This window comes from Tenrec ecaudatus, chromosome 18, assembly GCF_050624435.1.
Source record: "Tenrec ecaudatus isolate mTenEca1 chromosome 18, mTenEca1.hap1, whole genome shotgun sequence".
In the NCBI taxonomy this organism is placed as follows: domain Eukaryota; kingdom Metazoa; phylum Chordata; class Mammalia; order Afrosoricida; family Tenrecidae; genus Tenrec; species Tenrec ecaudatus.
The window spans coordinates 73,230,428-73,248,879 of record NC_134547.1 but is presented as its reverse complement, the minus strand read 5'-3'; the positions used below and the strand labels follow the sequence as shown (position 1 = coordinate 73,248,879).

At 55.8% G+C, this 18,452-nt stretch overlaps 1 protein-coding gene across 1 annotated transcript in view; it reads right to left on the bottom strand.

Annotated features, from left to right (window-relative positions):
• CRISPLD2 (cysteine rich secretory protein LCCL domain containing 2) overlaps positions 1-17,604 on the bottom strand; it is a 59,449-nt gene extending 41,845 nt beyond the window's left edge. The window contains exon 1 of the mRNA XM_075536878.1: positions 17,502-17,604. The gene's annotated coding sequence lies outside the window, so the exon portion shown is untranslated. The remainder of the gene's footprint in view (positions 1-17,501) is intronic.
• Positions 17,605-18,452: the final 848 nt, after the last annotated feature.

Here is an 18,452-nt window from a genome sequence, read left to right as displayed (position 1 = left end):
TGGCAGTGGGCACATTCAGACCTTGCAGGACAATGTCCAGGGCTGAACCCTTGGGGCAGGGCTTGCCTCAGGTTCTGTGGTGGAAGCTGCAGGCTCCACACTTGGGGATGGTCCTCTGGATGCTGACTGAGTGCCTGTCCTGCTGCCATGGGCTGAGCAGCCTCTGTGGGTGGGTGAGCAGTACTGGGCAGAAAGAAGTCTTGGGTGTCGCACACCGGGCGGACATGAACTGGGCCAGTGGGACAGAACTTTAATATCACAGCAGAGGGGTGGAGCTTCAGGCAACACCCCACCCCACCCCCGAGACCTGCTGGAGACCCGCCTCATTGGACACACGGCACCTGATTGTCAAGATCCAGGGAACAACAACAACAAGAAGGTCTTGGTAATGTATTAAGGTGCACCTGACCCAAGTCATGGACTTTACAATCACCCTGCTCAGCGTGTGAAGCTCGGATGCTGAAGACAGAAGACGGAAGGATTGATGGCGAGGAGTACGGAGTTTACCTTGGGCTGTCAGAAGAACAAAGGGATCTATTTGCAAGAAGTTCAGGCAGATGCTCCTGAGGAGCTCGAGGGAGGTGAGACTCTGTCTCGGACACTTTGAACGTGTTGTCAGGAGAGACCCCTCCCTGGGGAAGGACATTACGCTTGGTAAAGTGGAGTGGCAGCAGAAAAGAGGACGGCCCCCAACGGGAAGGATGGACACAGTGACTTTCACAATGGGCTCAGGACGGTGCAGGGCCTGGCAGGGTTTCGGTCTTGCTTTGTTTTGTTTTTGTTCTGACAGTGTGACAATGAGCTGACATCACGGGCCTGGTGGATTAACTAGTCCCTGACTGGCATGACCGGCTGTGGTTGTTACATAATCTGGTGTCAATTTGGGACTCGAGGGGATTAAGATTGAAAGGGTGGAGTCTAGTCTGTCAATTAGTTCCTAGCCAATGAGGCCTTGGTGTGGGCGTGGCCTTCTCCTGAGAATTCTGGGAATTCCTGGTATTTCCTCCTTGGAGGCAGAAGGCATTTTCTCTCTCTGCTTACTCCCTGGGAGACATCGCAGCTGACAAGACACATGGAACTACACTAGTGTCCTGAGCTGGAGAAGCCACATGGACCTACCCTGATGTAACCAGACCTCTGGAGCTGGATGCTTACAGCGCTGAGATGCTGACAATGCCACTGGATCCACAAGACTTCCCACTCACTGACCTGTGATCCTACTGCATTCGGCGTCATTGCATGTGCTTCATGAGTCTGAAGAGGACTTTATAGACTGGTATATGACATATGGGCTAATATCAGACTTATGGACTTGATCTGGACTGGGCTAGTATGCTTTCTTAATGTACAATTACCCTTTATATAAAACTCTCTCACACACATGAGAATCTATGGATTTGTTTCTCTAATCGACCCAGACTCGCACACTGGCCCTTAGGGTGGGCATCCCAGGAGGCAGAAGGCAGGGAGTGGAGAACTGGCACTGGACACAGAGTGGTGAGCCAGCAAGCTTTGGGAAGGAGCTGGTTCCCATTCCCACCCCCTGGCAACTGTCCAGGGTCCTGACCTGGATAGCCTTTGAGATTAAAATAGCCTGGGCAAGAGCGTAGGAGCTGGCTCTCTCACTGTGAGCCTGCGCTGCTAGTTCCCTGGGGTAGGAGCCCTGGGGACGGTGAGGAGCCCTTTCGTATCTCACTGGCCTTCTGGGAACCCGACCCTCGATTCCTGTTCTGTGTTTGTCATGCAACGCCTTTTAAGAGCATCTTGCAGCTGCACAGGCCGAGTCAGAGAAGCTCATCCAAAGTCGCTGACGTTGGCTGAGGTTTGATAATGGGGGCTGACATCACCAGAGTCCGTAACACACGCACAGTCGGAGGGAAAAGCCCACGTCTGGCAATTTCTGTCTGTGGGCGGCCTGAGCTCCTTTGGGTGCAGTGAGGAGCCCTCGGGATGGGTGGGTTTTGCCTTGGGTTCCTCTTCAAAACCACCACGTGCTCCTTGGGTGAAAGAGTGAGAGCCTTGGAAGCCCGCAGGGGCGCCCTGAGTCAGCAGCGACTGAATGGCAGCGAGTTAAAGTCCTGTATGCAGCGGATTGTGAGAACCAGGACGGAATATAGATCCAGTTCATGGCGCAGTCTGACTCTGGGGTGGGACTGAGGAGGGGCTCTGAGGGGCCTTCCTCTTCCTATGAGTCGTCCCCAATTGAGGACATGCTGGAGTCATGGGAGGGAGCAGCACTCTCAGTGATCTGCTTTGGCTTGACTTGTTACACTGTATGGCTGTTAACATGCTACACACGTGGGACACGTACTCTGCCGACATGGTCATCTGTGTAAGTGTAGACACGACACTCCCAAGCCCCAAAGACAAGTCGTGATAAAGACACTGGTCAGCAAAGGCAGTCACAGTGGACGCCGAGAGGCGCACGCACCCACGCACACACACACACGCGCCGAAGAAAGAAAGGAATTATGGGACCTCCGTCAGAGCCGGTTGACAACAGACTTGCTGGAAGGGAGCCCAGCAGCTTTGGGCTTTAGGTGGTGGGCGGATATCCTCTTGTGTGCCTGTCTCTCACATCGGCATGAGCAAAACAAAATGGGAAGCATGAAAGGAGAGTCTGACAAACTCTGAAAGGATGCAAACCCACGCCAACGCATCCCTGGAACGAGTGAGCATTATGTCCTTCCTGAAGTTTTGGCAAGCTGCCTTCATCCTGCATGCTCAAGGGCCCTTGCAGGCCTGGCTTACAGCCCAGTCCTTCTTAGAAGGTCCCAGCAGGGATTCACAGAGTCACCGGTGGAACTTTGGGCCAGGCAGACACAGACCAGCCACCACATGTGACTCAGGATGGAGGAGAGGGACCCCAGACCTGCCTTGGTGGAGATGCCTAGTGTGAAGGGCATGTGCGGGGCACCACTGGGGCTCAGCACAGTTTGGCTATGGCCGCTGGTGGCATGAAGCTGAGGAGGGGATGAGGCCCAGGTCTCGGTGGCTCTGAGTTGGAGCTTGGAGACTATTACAGAAATAAAAGACCAGAAACAGTGGCTCACTGGTGGTCATGTCCCCAGGGGCAGCTTAGGCCAGACTGAAAATGGGTGGACAGGACAGTGAGCCCGGATGTCTTGCAGTAGGCACCACAGGGAAGGAGGATAAGGAGGAGCCGGACACAGACTGACACTGTATCACCAGGCAAGCCAACTGGCTAAGTCCACTGCCCTGGGTCAAGCCCAGTAGCATGGCCCTAGCTGACCACTCTGTCCCCAGGACTGAAGCACTCAGAACTAGGGCCGGGATACCTCCTCCCCTTTTCCATTTACAAGACAGACATGCTCTTCCCTACTGAGACGTGCCATACTCTGTCCAAGGCTGCCCGGGACTGGCCAGTACAAAGCATGCCCTGGCTGGGACAGTGTGTGAGAAGGGTGTCACCAGGGAGAGCCACAGTGTGCTGGCTACTGTGGGGGGAACTCCCAGCCCTCCATCTTCTCTTGTCACCTCCTGGTTCCCTGAGGTTTGGAATTCAGTCCTCCCACTTCCCAGATGAGAAGACTGAGGCACAGTTTCAGGAGCCTGTCCAAAATCACCGGCCAGGAAGCAGAAGTTGTAAAGTCCTGCCTTTTAGAGGAGTGGGGTCCCCTATGGGCTTGACAAACCACAGGCACCCTTGTGGAGCAGGGGACATGCCACCAAACATGCTTACGTCATCAGCAGGCACCCAGACAGCCTCTGTTTGCTGGTGCTCGGGTTAGAGTGCTTCCCAGCTGCTGGGACGTTTCAAACCTAAGCCCCCATGACCACTGCCTGAGTTCTCATGAGATAACAGCCCGACGTCTCATGAGAATGGTGTGCCAGACCCTGGCCTCCAGTGGGGAGGGGAGGAAGCATGAAGCTCGCTGGCCCCAAGGTCATAGGCAAGAGCACCCTGCCTGGCAAACCCAAGTCATGGGCGTCAAACTTCTGCTGCATCTTCCAGAACTCTCCTGTGTTAAGACTCGGCCTGTGAGGAGCTGCTGGCAGCCCCATTTCACAGAGAGTGGAACTGAGACCACCCAACCATGGTAGTGCTCCCTCCAACACCTGGGAACAGACGTTCCATCTGGGCCCACGCTCCCCACACCGGGCATGTGCCCTCAAGGAGTAAGAGCTGCCACACGAGCAGATACACACAGGCCCACGTTCACACAGCGCTGTTCACCGTGGCAAAGAGGTGGAGAGGGCTCACATGGCCGTCAGTGGAGACTGAATGAAGGACCGTTGGTCCGCAGACACAATGGAATAACACGCATCACTGAAAAATGAGGAGACCACGAAGCCCCTGGCAACACGGGCGGACCTAGGGACCATGATGCTGAGGGAAGTCAGCCAATCACAAAAGGACAAGCCTTGTCGGAAACCACAGCTATCAGGATAGACACCGAGACAAAGAGGCGCCTGCCGCATGGGGAACAGACTCTGGAGGTCCCAAGGAGGGAGGACCTGGGAAGGAGGATGAAGCCGTGGGCTGGGAGGTTGACAGGGATGGGCTTGGGTGTAAAGATGGAGGGAGAACACCCAAAGACGACAACAGCCAGGAAACCCAGCTTCGAGAAAGCTCTTGGTGCCCCGTGGTCTGCAGGCATCTGGCAACAGTCCCCCCCTCCCCCAGCCAAGATGACCGAAAGGAAGGTCAGCTCGGCCAAGGGGCAGCGAAAGAGGAGCCCAAGAGGAGATGGGCACGGTTGTTGGCAAAACCTGTGCCTGTGAAAGTGGAGCTGGGGCCAAAAAAAGCAGCAGGAAGGACATCTTCGGACAAAAAGGTGCAAGAGAGAGGGAACAGGAGAGCAGAGGGAAAACAGGCAGATGCCGCTCACCATGAAACTCAGGAATGTTCCCCTGCCAGAGCTGCAGGGACGGGGAGAGACCAGCCCTGGCCCGTGCTGAAGCAGGAGGAGACACAGCCAGTCTGGCGAGCGTTTGCGTACCGCGTCTTATCAGAGGCTGTTATCTTCCACCTCACATAACCCATAGGAAGGATTTTATCAACCATCTTGTACGTGCAAGCTTTTTGGTAGGAGGAGATCCCACTTCATCCCATTTTTTAAAATGTAGATGCTTTTTTTTTAAGATGTGAAATCATGTACTGGTTGTTTATTTTTTGGTACAATCAGTGCATAGTGGGATGTCGAATTGTGGAATGGTGTGACTGTTTTTGGTGTCAACATAACAGTCCATGGGATGGGGGTGGGGGAATGGGGTTTATGTACCCCTAATACAAAACAAACTTAATAGCAACTTGCCGTGCATTTGTGTGACTTAAATATTTAAAATCTTGTTTCCACATCACTTGGTTTTAATAGAATGGTGTCTGAAAACCATTCTGCCGCATGGCTCTCTTGTCAGAACTGCATGTGTTCCGACACACCTGTGGTCGTGACAGTCCAGTTTCCCCGATCCCTTTGTGCTGTGCTGTGAAGGGCTGAGCTTTTGGATGTGCTGTGTGTGCGACACTAAATTGTGACGTAACAGCTTCTCAACATTTGAAGATTATGGTACTTGATAAGCTCTTTTTAAAAAGAGCCTCCAAATGTAAATCTGGGAAGTCCCTGGAATTTAGAATTTTATCTGCATGCCATTTTAAGATGCGGGTACACACTCATTAAGAATTGAGTACAGATTGTTCAACGTTCTCCTGCTGCCATCTCAGTACTCTACCTACCGGCCCTACTGCCCGGCCGGGGCTCTGTGGACATTCGGGGGTCCTGGTTGGCGAACTCAGGTCAGGCTGCCATCAAATGCACATCCAGTTTTAAGCATGCTGCGCCATCTTGCCCGTGCTGCATCTGCCTGTGTTTAGGAAGATCTGCCAGAAAGATGAATCCCAGAGCTCAGCCCGAGCCCGAGCCTCAGCCCGAGCCAAGTGCCGGTTTCTGTACATGCTGTTCTCACAGCTCATCCCTGACCCTGCTCCGCTCCCACCCCTCCCGGCTCAGGGCAGGCAGATGCACCACTTCCTGGAAGCCTCCCTGAGCTGAACCATGCCTGCAGACCTGAAGGTGTTGCGGGCCGGACCGGCCAGCCGCTGACTTGTCTTCTCAGGCAGATGAGCAGGGCATGAGTGTCTGGCTCCTTTCCTTCTAAGGACTGAGTCTTAGATCAGCTTCTCCTCACTGGTGAAGGCTCTGGGGGGTGAGGGAGTGTGGGAGGAGGGGGAAGGGTTTGATTTCTGACTCTGTCCCTCACCAGCCCAAGTGGCCCTGGGCACAGCCCTGAGCTCCTCTGAGCCCCCATTCCCACACCTGTGGGGTAGAGGGGGACCCCAGGACCTGCGACAGGGAGGGACAGACAAGATGGCAACCCAGTGCTAGCTCTTGGGGTGCTGGAGGAGCCTTGTACACAAACACAGTGTGTGATAGAACTTTAGGGGCTGAGATGCAGCTTGGGTACTTAAGTGACAAGCCGGTTGCCTCTTGGTTGCGTGATTTCAAAGCCCCACCTCCGCCTTGAGACAAAATCCAACAAAAACAAGATAACATTTGAGTGTCTGTTATGTGGTAGCGGGGGGAGAAGGGGGAATTCCTCTACCAACTTTGAGACACACGTGAACTCAGTCTGTGCCTTGATCTTGTGATCTGGACCGGGTGTTCCCTGCCCCTCTTCCCCGCCATCCCTCAACCCTAGCTGTCTCTGCAGCTTCTGAAGTCATATCAGGATGTCACTAATAAGGCCTGGAAGGCTCGTGCCTGCCACCCGTCAGACCAGGAGACACCCACATGGATGCGTTTGGCAATTCGCTTCTATTGATTGACCATCACCGAGTTCCGAGGCTGTTTCTGTCCTGAAGCTCTGTGTCCCTTCCCAATACCCCGGTCCCAGGGCTGAGTGTGATCAGTAAGAACAGCTGTATTGGGGCTCTTCAGGCCCAGAGCTCGTCAACCGGCCTCTGTCAGCTCCTGCTCTCTCTCCTGCTGGGCCATCCACGTCTCGAGGGCTGCAGCGTGCTGGTCACCGTCTGACAGCCAACAAACAAGGCAGCCACAGAGAGCCCCAGCCTCTGCCTGTGGAGGCTGCCACTCTTTGTGATGTAAATGCCCCCATTGAGGTCAGTGTCAAGCTGCCAACACAAGACCCTTGGAACATGGGGCTTCTGAGACGAGATCCAGCGTCTCCACCAGTGCCATCTGGTCAATTGTGACCCATAACAGCCCTAAAAGTCAGAGGGGAACTTCCCCAGTGGTCTCCACTCTTCACGGGAGCGGAAAGCCTCCTCTCTTCCCAGCAGAGCAACTGGTGGCTTGGAACTGCTGACCCTGCAGTTAGCAGTGCCAAGCACAGCCTACCATGCCACCAGGGCTCCCGGCAGCACACTTCTTATCACGTGTTACCGGCAAATGGAGATAGTAGACGGATTCGGAGCAGAGAGGCTGGTAAACGATACTGACATAGCTTACAGAGCTCACTCTCCCTGCCATGGAGTGGAGGTCGGCTCTAAGCAGCCCATCGGACAGGGCAGAAACTGCCCCAGGGGGTGTCTGAGACTTAGGAGCTTGACCAGAGTAGACAGCCTCATCTTTCTCCCACGGAGCAGCTGGTGGGTCCGAACCACTGACTTTGTGGTTAATAGCCCAGCTCACAGCCCGCAATGCCACCAGGGATCCGTCACTGAAATCATGTTCAAAACCTCCCTGCCATCGAGGTGATGCCGATGCGTGGTAGAGACTGATAGGACAGGGTGAAGCAGACCCTCGAGTTTCCAAGATGGCACAAGTGACAGGAGCAGAAAGCCCCGCCTTTCTCCCAAGGAACAGCTTTGTAGATTTGAACTGCTGACCTTGTCACTGAGGTGACCCCATGAGGGTTGTGTGGGCTCATCTGGAGCTGTAAAGTTCTGAGTGGACACCTGCGTGGGAGAGATGAGGAACCTGCTTGCTGCTAAAGGAAAGCCTGGAGGTTCTAGCCCACCCAGAGGTGTCTCAGAAAAAAGTCCCGGCCCCCACACCCTACAGAACACAGTCCCTTCTGACACACGGGGCACGGACATGAGGTGGGGTGACCTGTCTGTTTGGAGTATAACCTTTACTTCTAGTTCAACTTGTTTCATCACCTTTGGTACTGTGTGTGACGAGGGAATGTTTAGCCAGCTCGCATCATTGCTGATCACTTAACCATCAGCTGCCACCCACAGGCTGGCCTCACGTCCCACTCAGCCCAGGGAACAGACAACCTAGCCACGCTTGATGCGTGAAGGGGTGGGCAGGTGGGTTTGAGAACACACACACACACACACACACACACACACCCTCACTATGGTCAGGGCAATTCTGACTCATAGCCTTCCTACAGGACAGGACAGAGCAGAGGACTTCCAAGGCTGTGGATTTTCACGCGAGCAGACTGCCACAGCTCTGTCCCATGGAGCAGCTACAGTGGGTTCCAATTGCCAAGTTTCCGAGCAGCAGCTGGGCACTCATACACAGCACCACCAGGACTGCCTGCTGCACGCCCTCACCTCCTCTGGCATGCCCTCCACGGAGTGAGCATTGCCCTGCTGAGGCTCCACGGGCCCAGCCTGATCCACCAAGGTTCACCACCCACGTCATCAAAGCTCCCCACAAAGGGCCGGAGGCTTCCCCAGCCCCTCCCCTTGCTCAGAAGTACAATCGGGAACTCAGAAATTGAGTGAGAGCCCAGGCACTGACCAGAGTCGAACCACAAACCACCCAGAATTCCAGGAATGAGGCCATGGCTGGGGGAGGAGCAGCCAGCAGAGCCTCCCGCTCAGACCATCTGGTAAACCCCAGACAGCGGGGGGGCCCACCGCCCCTCCCGCAAAGGCCTACTCACTTCTCCTAAACAGGATTAGGGCCAAGACATGGGAGGACCCAGGCGGGCGCCTGGCTTCTGGCTCTGCCCCAGCCTGGGCTCCGGGTCCACTAAGCTTGCCAGAACCACCGGCCCCCATGCCACCTTCTTCCCATCGGTCCTCTCGATAAAATGTGCCTTCTTAAGGGATGGATGGATGGACGGACGGACGGATGGAGCCAATACTGCTGGATGCTTTTCCAGAGACCTGCCTGTCCAGGCCATCGCGTGTATTCCATAGGGACAAAAAGAGAAGGAAGCCTGGCCGACGAACACTCATTTACCTTGGGCAAAAGAGAGGCGTCCTGGCGTCCTGGTGGTGGTTTTACGTGTTGGGCTGCTAACCACAAGATGGGCAGTTTGAAACCACTGACTGCAAGGGTGAAGGACAAGGCTTTCTACTCTCTCAGAGACTCACCGTCTCAGGAGTCCACAGCGGCAGCTCTACCCTGCTCTTCAGGGTCACTACGAGTCAGCATGGACTCAGTAGAAAGCAGTGACTTGGTGCGGGGGGAGGGGGGGTTGCGGAAATGAACTGACCACGAGATGCCGCCATTGCAGGCCATGACAATGGATGCGCAAAGGCCCTCTCACGAGATGGGACGACAAATGACTCTGTTCTGAGGACGCCCGGCCCTGTGCTCCTGGGGCCACTCCCTGCTTGCAGATGTTGGGATGTGTCCTGGAAGCGGTGGCCCATTAAGCATGAGATACATATCAGGCGCATCAGTCTCAAGGGATGAAAAATGGCCAATGGCCAGGAGACTGTGGAGGGGAAGTGTCTTGGACTGGGGGCCGGGTCTGGGTTTGAAACCCACTGCCATCCTATAGAATGCTCGCATCTGTACAACGATGAGGGCAAGAGCCTGGGTTTCTGCCTGGCTGGGAGCAGGAGCCTGGGAGCAGGAGGCTTTGGTTAGAGGTTCGACCCCACCCCCAAGCCCCAAGCCACTCTGCCAGGAACAAGATGTGGCAGTCGCTTCAGTCAGGACGACACCCTTGGAAATGCTGGGTCAGCCAGGCTGTGCCAGGGCAGGGATGGCGGGGGCACAGCTCTAGTTTGTGAAGACTACTGGACTATTTACAAAGGGCTGGGCACAGTCCTGGGGACTTGAGTCTGCAGAATGTCCCCTCTCTTTCCCTCTTAGCCCATTCAGGATGTCGTAGGTCACTTCTATCCAAGCCCTCGGGGCTGCCACACATACCTGACCCAAGTGGCCTCCCTGCCTGAAGCGGGTGACTCATTGCCTGTGGTAGCGTTGGCAAGGCTGAGTCACGTGGCCACAGCTTTTGAAGCAAGAACAAAGACACAGGGTCCAGCAGAGACTCACAACTCAGCAAAGACTCACAGTCCAGTATTCAAGGCAGCTCTGAGCTACAGAACTTCCAGTCTGACCCCAGTGAACACCCCAGGGTCAGACCTGGGGTGGGGGGGGTCACAGAGTCATAAGGACCCCCAGGGGACAAGGCAAGCAGTCCACCCCAGGGAACTATCAAGACATAGCAGATACTGCTGCCAGGCTGACTTAACCACCAGGGATGTGTCTCAGAAAACAGGCCAGGGACGGGAAGGGGGGGGGGGGGGAACCGCTCCGGCTAGGGTAGGACATGAAAGGTCCCGCTGAGTCCACAAAGAAGGACTGCACACAGTAGGAACAGCAATGAGGATGGCTCAGAGATGCTTGGTCTTTGGCTGACCCAGGCAGTCACAGAGGGAGGCAAGGCCAGGTGGCTGGGGCCTAGAAGGTGTAGCAAAGGACCTGAGGAGGATGCTGGAAGCAGGTGATGTGGACCATCCTGTGGCTCCCGGCAGCCCAGATCAGCATCCCTGACACAATACTGAGCACGAGGAGCCAGGCTACAACGATGACACATTCCACATTCCGCTGACATTGCACTTACGTGGCTCGAAACCAGGCAAAGCCCACACGGGCCTTAGAAGTCTGGGAAGGGTATCTTTGGCTGGGGTGGGGGCCACCGGGAGAGGGGACTCTGGAAGATATGTGTGTCTTCTGGGGGAACTCCTCTCCCAGCCACTAATGGGGTGCACTTTTTCCTAGCACACTCCGTTTCCATGAAAAAGTGAATAACAAGTTTGGAATTGCACCAACTTCTGCTTGAAGGGCAGAATGGATGCAAATGGAAATGCCAATTCCCGAGATGGAAGCCCAGGGGAGCTTCCTCAGGAGTCTGGAAGCTAAGCCAGTCCGGCCTGGGCTCGGGTACTCTTCAAAGGGGCCTGGAAGTGGAGCCTGTTGGAGCGCAGACTGGGCTGTGCCAGCAGCTGCACCCCCCTCCTGGACCCCGTCTTCCCTCTGTGGTCCTCAGACAGGGATCAGTTCATCCACAGCTGAGAGAACACTTTGTGCAGCAAGGCCCGGGACCATCCGAAAATACCACCTCCGTCCTGGGGAAGCCCAACCTTGGGGAGCCCGGAATAAACAGTGTTTTCAGCAGCAGAGGCTTCCTCACGGGGGAGAACAGATGGGCTGTGTTGGGAGCGCCCGTTTGGGCGGGAGGGAGGAGACGGCTGGAGGTGACATACACTCGTATTTTTAATTGCAGTTCAGGAAACAATCCATTCTTTGAGAGGGGCTCACGGGGGCTCTAAGTCGCTGCACCTAGAATCCTAGAAGGTTCCTGAGCACACGCTGAGGGGAGATGCCAGACACCTGCCCCAGCTGCCCCAGCAGGCTCTTGGGCACATACTGATGGAAGGTGCCAGAACCTTCTGGACATGTGCCCCCAGCTGCTGAGTGCGGTCAACGCTAGCCAGCAAGCAGAGCATCCGTCAAAGGACTCATGCAAAAGACTCGCTCTCAGCAGCCTTTTGGTTGGCGGGGAGGGGGTCACTGCAGCTCCTAGCCGTCTCCCACTCTCTCTGCCAGCTGACTTCTCTGGTCACATGACATCCCTCCCCCCTTTGCCCCCCCCATGAGGCTATGTGTCCAGCAGGGGCAGTAAGCCTTCCTCGGCCCTCTATTGAAGAGGGTCTCACCTCTAGGGTGAGAGTGAGAACAAACTGCAGGACCCCAACTCCTAAGGCTGGGGCCTGGGACCTGAGAACCATCATTCCTAATGGGCTTGCGGGGTGGGGGCACAGGGGCCACATGGCTGCTGCTTCTGGGCAGGGGACCCCACTTTGAGAACCACCTCTCAAATCTCCCCACTGTCTCAGACAGTTTGCTACACCTCAACCCCTTGACCCCGCCCCCACCCTTCTCCAGTGCCTCCCTACCTGCGTACCTGTCCACATGTACCTGGGCGAGCCACGCCCCTGCTGTCATTTAAGCAGGCCAGCCAGCTTCTTTTTTTCTATTTAAAGCAGTGCTTCCCAAGGTGGACAACAGTGCCCCCTGAGGGGAGCTGCTAGAATGATCCGGGACAGGGGGGAGGGGTGGGGGGCACGTGTCGGACTGCCAAAACAGGTCCGGTACTGTTTCCGGGGTGATGGGCTGAGAATATAATTACCTTTGCCAGAGAAGGGCATTAAGCCTTTTTACTATTATTTTTTTTTATTTTTATGAAAAGGAGGCAGTAGGCTATGTGAGTTCAGGAACCAACGGGTTAATGGAATTTTAAAAGGAATCAGGACCAAATTCGGGACCAGCCTCGAAGAGGACTTTGCTGCCAGTCTATGCTCAGTCCTGCTGCGGGCACCTGGGCTTGCCCCACAGGGAGCCCCGGTGGCCTAGTGGTTACACATGGGACTGGGGTCCACAAGGTCTGCTGGAAAGCACCAGCGGCTCCAAGGGAGAAAACCAGTGGGGGCTGTCTGCTCCCAGAAAGAGTGACTGTCTCAGAAACCCACAGGGGCAGCTCTACCCTGTCCTGTCGGGTCACCGTGATTGGCATCACCTCGATGGCCGTGCAGGTTTGCGTTACCCTACACTGTCCTGTCTCGGCAACAGCCTGGTGGTCTTAGTGAGAAGCACTGCAACTCAGTTCAACTCACCCCTGTCCCTCCCAGACCCTCGGGGTCCTTCACCCCAAACTTCCACAAGGGTCCCTGGCCCTTCCCACCTGTAGGCCTCTTCTTACTTGAGTATATGGCCCCTCCCTTGGCAAGCCCCACCCACTCAGTCACCCTTCCTTCCAGAAAGTTCCTAAAGTCTTCGCATGCCAGTCCCTGAGGATGACACCACGCCACCACAAAGAACTTGAATGGACATTTTCCAAATTCGGGTCTGGGTCGGGGCAGATCCAGGGCCACTGGGGGGAGGGGGGTGCAGGCAAGATGGAGCAGCCTGGTCCTTGGCCTGCCTCTTCCTTCTGGGGCGGGGCCATCAGCAGGCCGTGAGGAGACGTTCCAGAAAGGGGAACTGAGCATGTGAGATTTCATCATTCATAATACTTTTCTTTCCTAAAGATGGTCCCAAAGTTGCACAACCCTCCCAGAATGCCCCACCCCGGATCTGTGGTTTGGGTCGCAGCTGATGGGACAATCAAAGAAGATAAATAAATATCCCTTGGGTTGGACCACGAGGCACTGCCTGTCCCAGCAGCCTCTTTGCTTTCTGAGCGTGTGTGTGGTGGGGGGGTGGGAGGGGATCGGAGGGGGGTTGCATACCGGAGTGAGACTAGAACAAACTGTACATCTTGGGACACATGCAGACCTTCCCCAGGGCAGAGTCCCGGCAGAAACACCTGCCAGGAACTGCTGGGACTGACCCAGTTGCCTGCACGGTCCTGTGCTCAAGGAGAGGGACCTTGACTCCTTTGGCTGCTTCTTCAAAAAGGAGGTCAAGAAAAGACAAGCTGTGTCCTTCAGTTGGTAAATGTCCCAGTAAACCCACACCTCGATCTGTATGCCCAGGACACATGACAACAGGTGTGAGACAGCAACCTGACCCAGATGGTCACAGCCTCACCACGCACGGCAGGCAGAGGGCAGACACCATCCAAACACCATCAATGGAGGGTTGAGCAAGCAAAGTGTGGGCCTGGAGTTGTGGAACCAGTGGTTCATGGTGGGAGGCAGCATGGCGCTGTCTCAGACGGCTAGAAATAGCAAAAGCCCCAGCCACCCCGACCCCCGTACATACCCCACGGAAACAGGTGGGAGAGCATGAGCAGGTAGATGCTGCCCAAGTTCATCCCAGCCCATTCAGAACACCAAGAAAATGGAAAGAAGTGAAATCTCATTCCATGGAAGAATGGAGAGGCAAACTGGCACATACAAGCAGCGGGATTCCACACATCGTTATGTAATGATGAGGCTGAGCTACTGGACAGGGTGGGCATGGGGGCGATGTGTGCAGTGTGTCCTGGCAAAGAGGGCTGGAAATAAACAGACCTCTTATTTTCTAAAGAGTAACACATCATGGTAAAACCGAGGGCCACTTCATTACCTGGATGGAGTTGGAGGACATGTTGTTGAGTGAAGTGATCCCATTACAAAAGGACAAATCTTATATGAGACCACTGTTGTAAGTGAAAAAGAAATCAAAATAATGATTTTCATACCAGAAAGAAAAGAAACAAACTTGAATGGTGACCAGAGGTTGAAGGGGAAGGGGTGAAGTGGAGCAGCAGGTTAGAGGGTAGCCAGGTGTTAAATTAGGTGATGCAGGGGGATGGTAGTCTATTTGAGGGAGAAGAGAGAAAAGGGTGGGGGAGGGAGGGAAGGCTATTCGAGGGGTTGACAACTTATTTAAATTGCTGAATACAAAAATGATTATCTGAAATATAAACTCCACCTAATTCACAATGAAAAGTCTTTTGGTTTTTTTTTAAAGGTGGTAGGTCGGCCCTACATAGGAATATTACACAGCCATAAAAAATTATTGGAGTCCTAATCACATGCTGGAGCATGGACGGACCTCAAAAATCATGCCCCAGAATGAAAGAGGCCAGGCTGAAAAGGCCTCCCAGTGTTCAATTTCCTTTACAAAATGCCAAGAATAGCCAAACCCATAGAGGCGGCGGGTAGATGAGTGGCTGGCAGAGGCTTGGGGTGGTGGAAAGGGCAGGAAAAGGAATAGGAGGCCGTGCTGGGTTATGCATTGGACTGCACAGGGTCAGCAGCTTGGACCCACCAGCCGCTCCATGGGAGGAAAGATAAGGCTGCCTGTCCTCATCAAGATGACAGCCCCAGAAACCCTCGGGGCAGTGCCCTCTGTCCTGTGGGGTCATGGTGAGTGGAAATCGACTTGATGGCAGTGGGTCTGAGCGTTTGGGCTGATGGAAACCTGGGATTCAGCTGTGCTGTGGATTTCACACTACTGTGAATGTTAAAGAGCCCACTGACATTTTCTCTTCAGAATGGGTGCATGGTTAACTTTAGGTTTCTGGATAGTTCACTGACATAAACTCTTGCCCCCATCCCCAGAGAAAAAATCAAGAAAAGAGGACATAGTGGGGGTGGGGGCCCTCTGGCCCCCGACCCAGTCTGCACCCCCTGCCTGCTCTCTCAGGCCTTCACAGAGTGCTCCTCCACTCCTGCCCCACTAGGTGTGAGCATCTGTCTTGCTCAGCGAACGGGGCGGGGTGGAATGAAAAGGCGCCCATGATGGTGGAGTGAGTGGTAGTCTCTCCTGAGGAGCCATCACATCTGGGACTGATCAAAGTCCAGTGTGTTCACAAAAAAGAAAAAGAGAGAAAGAAAGCAGCAAGTCTCCTGGCGGGGAGCAGGCAGACAGAGAGGCACCTCAAGTACACAGCAAATTACACTGGTGACCGAGCAAGGGCTCGTCCAGCTCCCAGGGGCCAGAGAACTCAGCACTGGGATCTGCCCCCCTCCCCAAATGCTTAGCAGGGCCAGATGTTCAAACTGGGGTCTCTGAGGGGTGCTGTTTCAAAGATCTCACATTCTCCCCTCTAGCGGCTCTGGGCCCGCCCTGGCCACCTATGCTCCCCAGGCTTGGGCAGGGTTCCCAGGGGAGTCAGGGCTGACCCAGTGGACTTGGCGGCTGGGTGCCTGTGGCTGGAGCTGAGCCCAAGCTCCATCTCAGTGCTAACTCTCCAAGTAGTCCTGGAGACTCTTGCCAACACCGCTCGTGGGGAGCTTGGCCAGTCACCAGTTCGGCTGAGACAGGCCTGTGGGCAGTCACCAGCTGGCCACCTCTGTCCAGAGTCTGGGCAGGCCCTGCCTGGTGGGCAGCTCTGCTACTCTGGCTGTTGTCTGGAGCATACTGCCTGGCCACAGGGACCTCAGCCTACTCCTTGCTAATCAGAGGGCAGTGCCCTGGCCCATCTGACCCACCCCACAGAGAATCAAGGACTGTGTGCACACAACACCCAAGGCACCGTGGCGGCACCGTGGGTGAGGCACCGGGCTGCCAATGGGAAGATCGGCAATTGGAACCCTGAGCTTTCCCCAACCGACTGGTTGAGTGTGGGCACATGGGCACTCTGGCTGGTTATCAATGCTATTGTGCCTGCACCTGCTCCCACAGTTCCCCAACCTCTGCCAGGATCAAACCTGACTCCACTCCCCTGAGTCTCCTTTACCCATACTGGCCCTTTGGGTTAAAAATGCCTAGTGAGAGGCTCTGGGGCGGAGCTGGCAGTAGACAGGGGATATCTTACAGGAGGCAGGGCTGGGGCAGGTGTAGGGTGGGGTTTAACTGCTGTGTGACCCTGAGACATCACTTCACCTCTCTGAGCCTCACCTGGGAAAGGAGGGGGGCGTGGTTAGAGCCCTACTGCCCAGGTGTACAGAAGGGATGACAGTGCAGGTGAAGTACGTGACCACTGATCATGATATTAACCTGCCAGGGCAGGGATATGACTGGCACTGCCTCCCGTGTGGAGGCAGAGAGGTCAGGGTCAGGGGAGAAGCATGTCAGATGCAGGAGGTGCGTCCCCTCTCCACCCACCTGCCCACATACATGCCCCTCGCCTTGCTCTGCACACCCTGGCCTCCCTCCCACTGGCAGACACCCATTCCTGGCTGCCGCTGCCCAGCTCCAGTTGGCAGGCTCGGCTGTCCCACCAGGGCGAGGGTGCCCAAGGGTCTCCTCTTTGGATCGAGAGGACCCACTGCCATTTGTGCTCAGACACCAGCCCAGCCCTTCCTGGCTGGCCCACCGACCCAGCCCCTGGTAAAGGAGGCTGGGCCCGATCCCTCCACCTGGGGCAGACCCTTCTCCTAGGCTCCCAGCCTGCAGTCCGGGGAGCCTGGCTTCCTCAGCCCGCGGGCTTGCCTCTGTGCCGGGACACTTCTATCCAGAGCTGCGCTCCGCCCTGAACCTCGGTTCATTCGTTCATTTGTCTGAAATAGGAGAAGAGGAAGACCACCTTGCCAGGTCGGTGGCACAGGAGACCGTGAAGGGGTGTGGCCTGGCGCACAGGTGAGCCGCTTGCACGTGGTTAGGAAGCATCCATCGTAAAGCCTGGCACCTCCTCTCCCTTGGCGTCTCCCCGCCCCGAAGCCCACCGTGCACGAGGCGGCCAAGAGGTACAGCCGCATGGAGCAAGGCTGTGCTCGCCGGGTCCTCTGCTGCCCTGCTGTGGGGTCAGGTGCAAATGATGGATCCTCTCTGAGCCTCGGTTTCCTCATCGGTAAAAGGGCTCCTGTGGTCCGGCGTTGCAGGTAAAGAAAGCCCTCCTCACTCAGAGACGCTCGGAGCTGGCATCTCGCCTGCATACCCCCAGAGGCTCCGCAAAGGGTTACAGGGTCACGGCTGGTCCAGAGAAGGGAGCGAGGTCGTACTTACCTCCGCCGCGGAGCTCCGCTCACCACCTCGCACCAGCGCAGCGACAGGCACAACGAGCCGAGCGACGGCGGGACAGGGACGCCCTCGATGCGAGTGGCTGGGGCGCGCAGCGCGCTGCTTTTTGTAGGCTGCACTGGCGGGGCCCGCTGACCACACCCCCGAACGGCCGACGGCGCTGATAGGCCCGCACCGGCGCTGCCCTGCCCAGGCCCCGCCCCCGGCTGTGGGCGCGCCAGGAGCGCGCTCGGTTGCCTGCGGTGACCCCGACAGCGCAGTGGTCACTCAGCGGGGCCAAGCGCTATCCATGGAAGGTTTGCAAACTCTTGAAACCCCAGCGCTCTGCGTCCCAACTGGAAAGGGGAGGTGACTCCCTGGGAGGCTACCAAGAAGCTCGAGAAGGGCGGGACCGGGAATAGGGGGTAACCCACCTACTAAAGTCACTCTCACCCCCTGCACCTGGGCAGGACCCGCCACTCTCGGGGTCTTTCGGACACCCACACGCTCTTGCAAGCTCGCACACACTATTTTTGCCGTCTGAGCTCTGAACAGGAGCTTTGGTGGCACAGTGATTACCCGTTGGGTCACGAAACGCAAGGTCATCATTTCGAACACAGCAGGCTCTCTGTGAGAGAAAAATGAGGCGTTCTACTCCCGAAGACTTACAGGGCTCAGAAACCCACAGGAGCAGTTCGACCCTGTTCTGTAGGGTCCCTAGAAGTCGGCATCAACCCTGTGGCAGTGAGTTTGTTTTGGGTTTTGGTATACTGTACAAATAGGTCTCCAAGTAGGGGACCTATTTGCCAGTCGCCCCTCAGGACTGGCAGGGAACCTTGACAACCTCTTATGCGTCACTGTCTCACTTGCCCCCAAATGAAGAGGAATGGAGGCACTTGCTGGTGAAGGTCAAAGACCACAGCTTTCTCTGGGACTTGAGTGGGAAGAAATAATAAT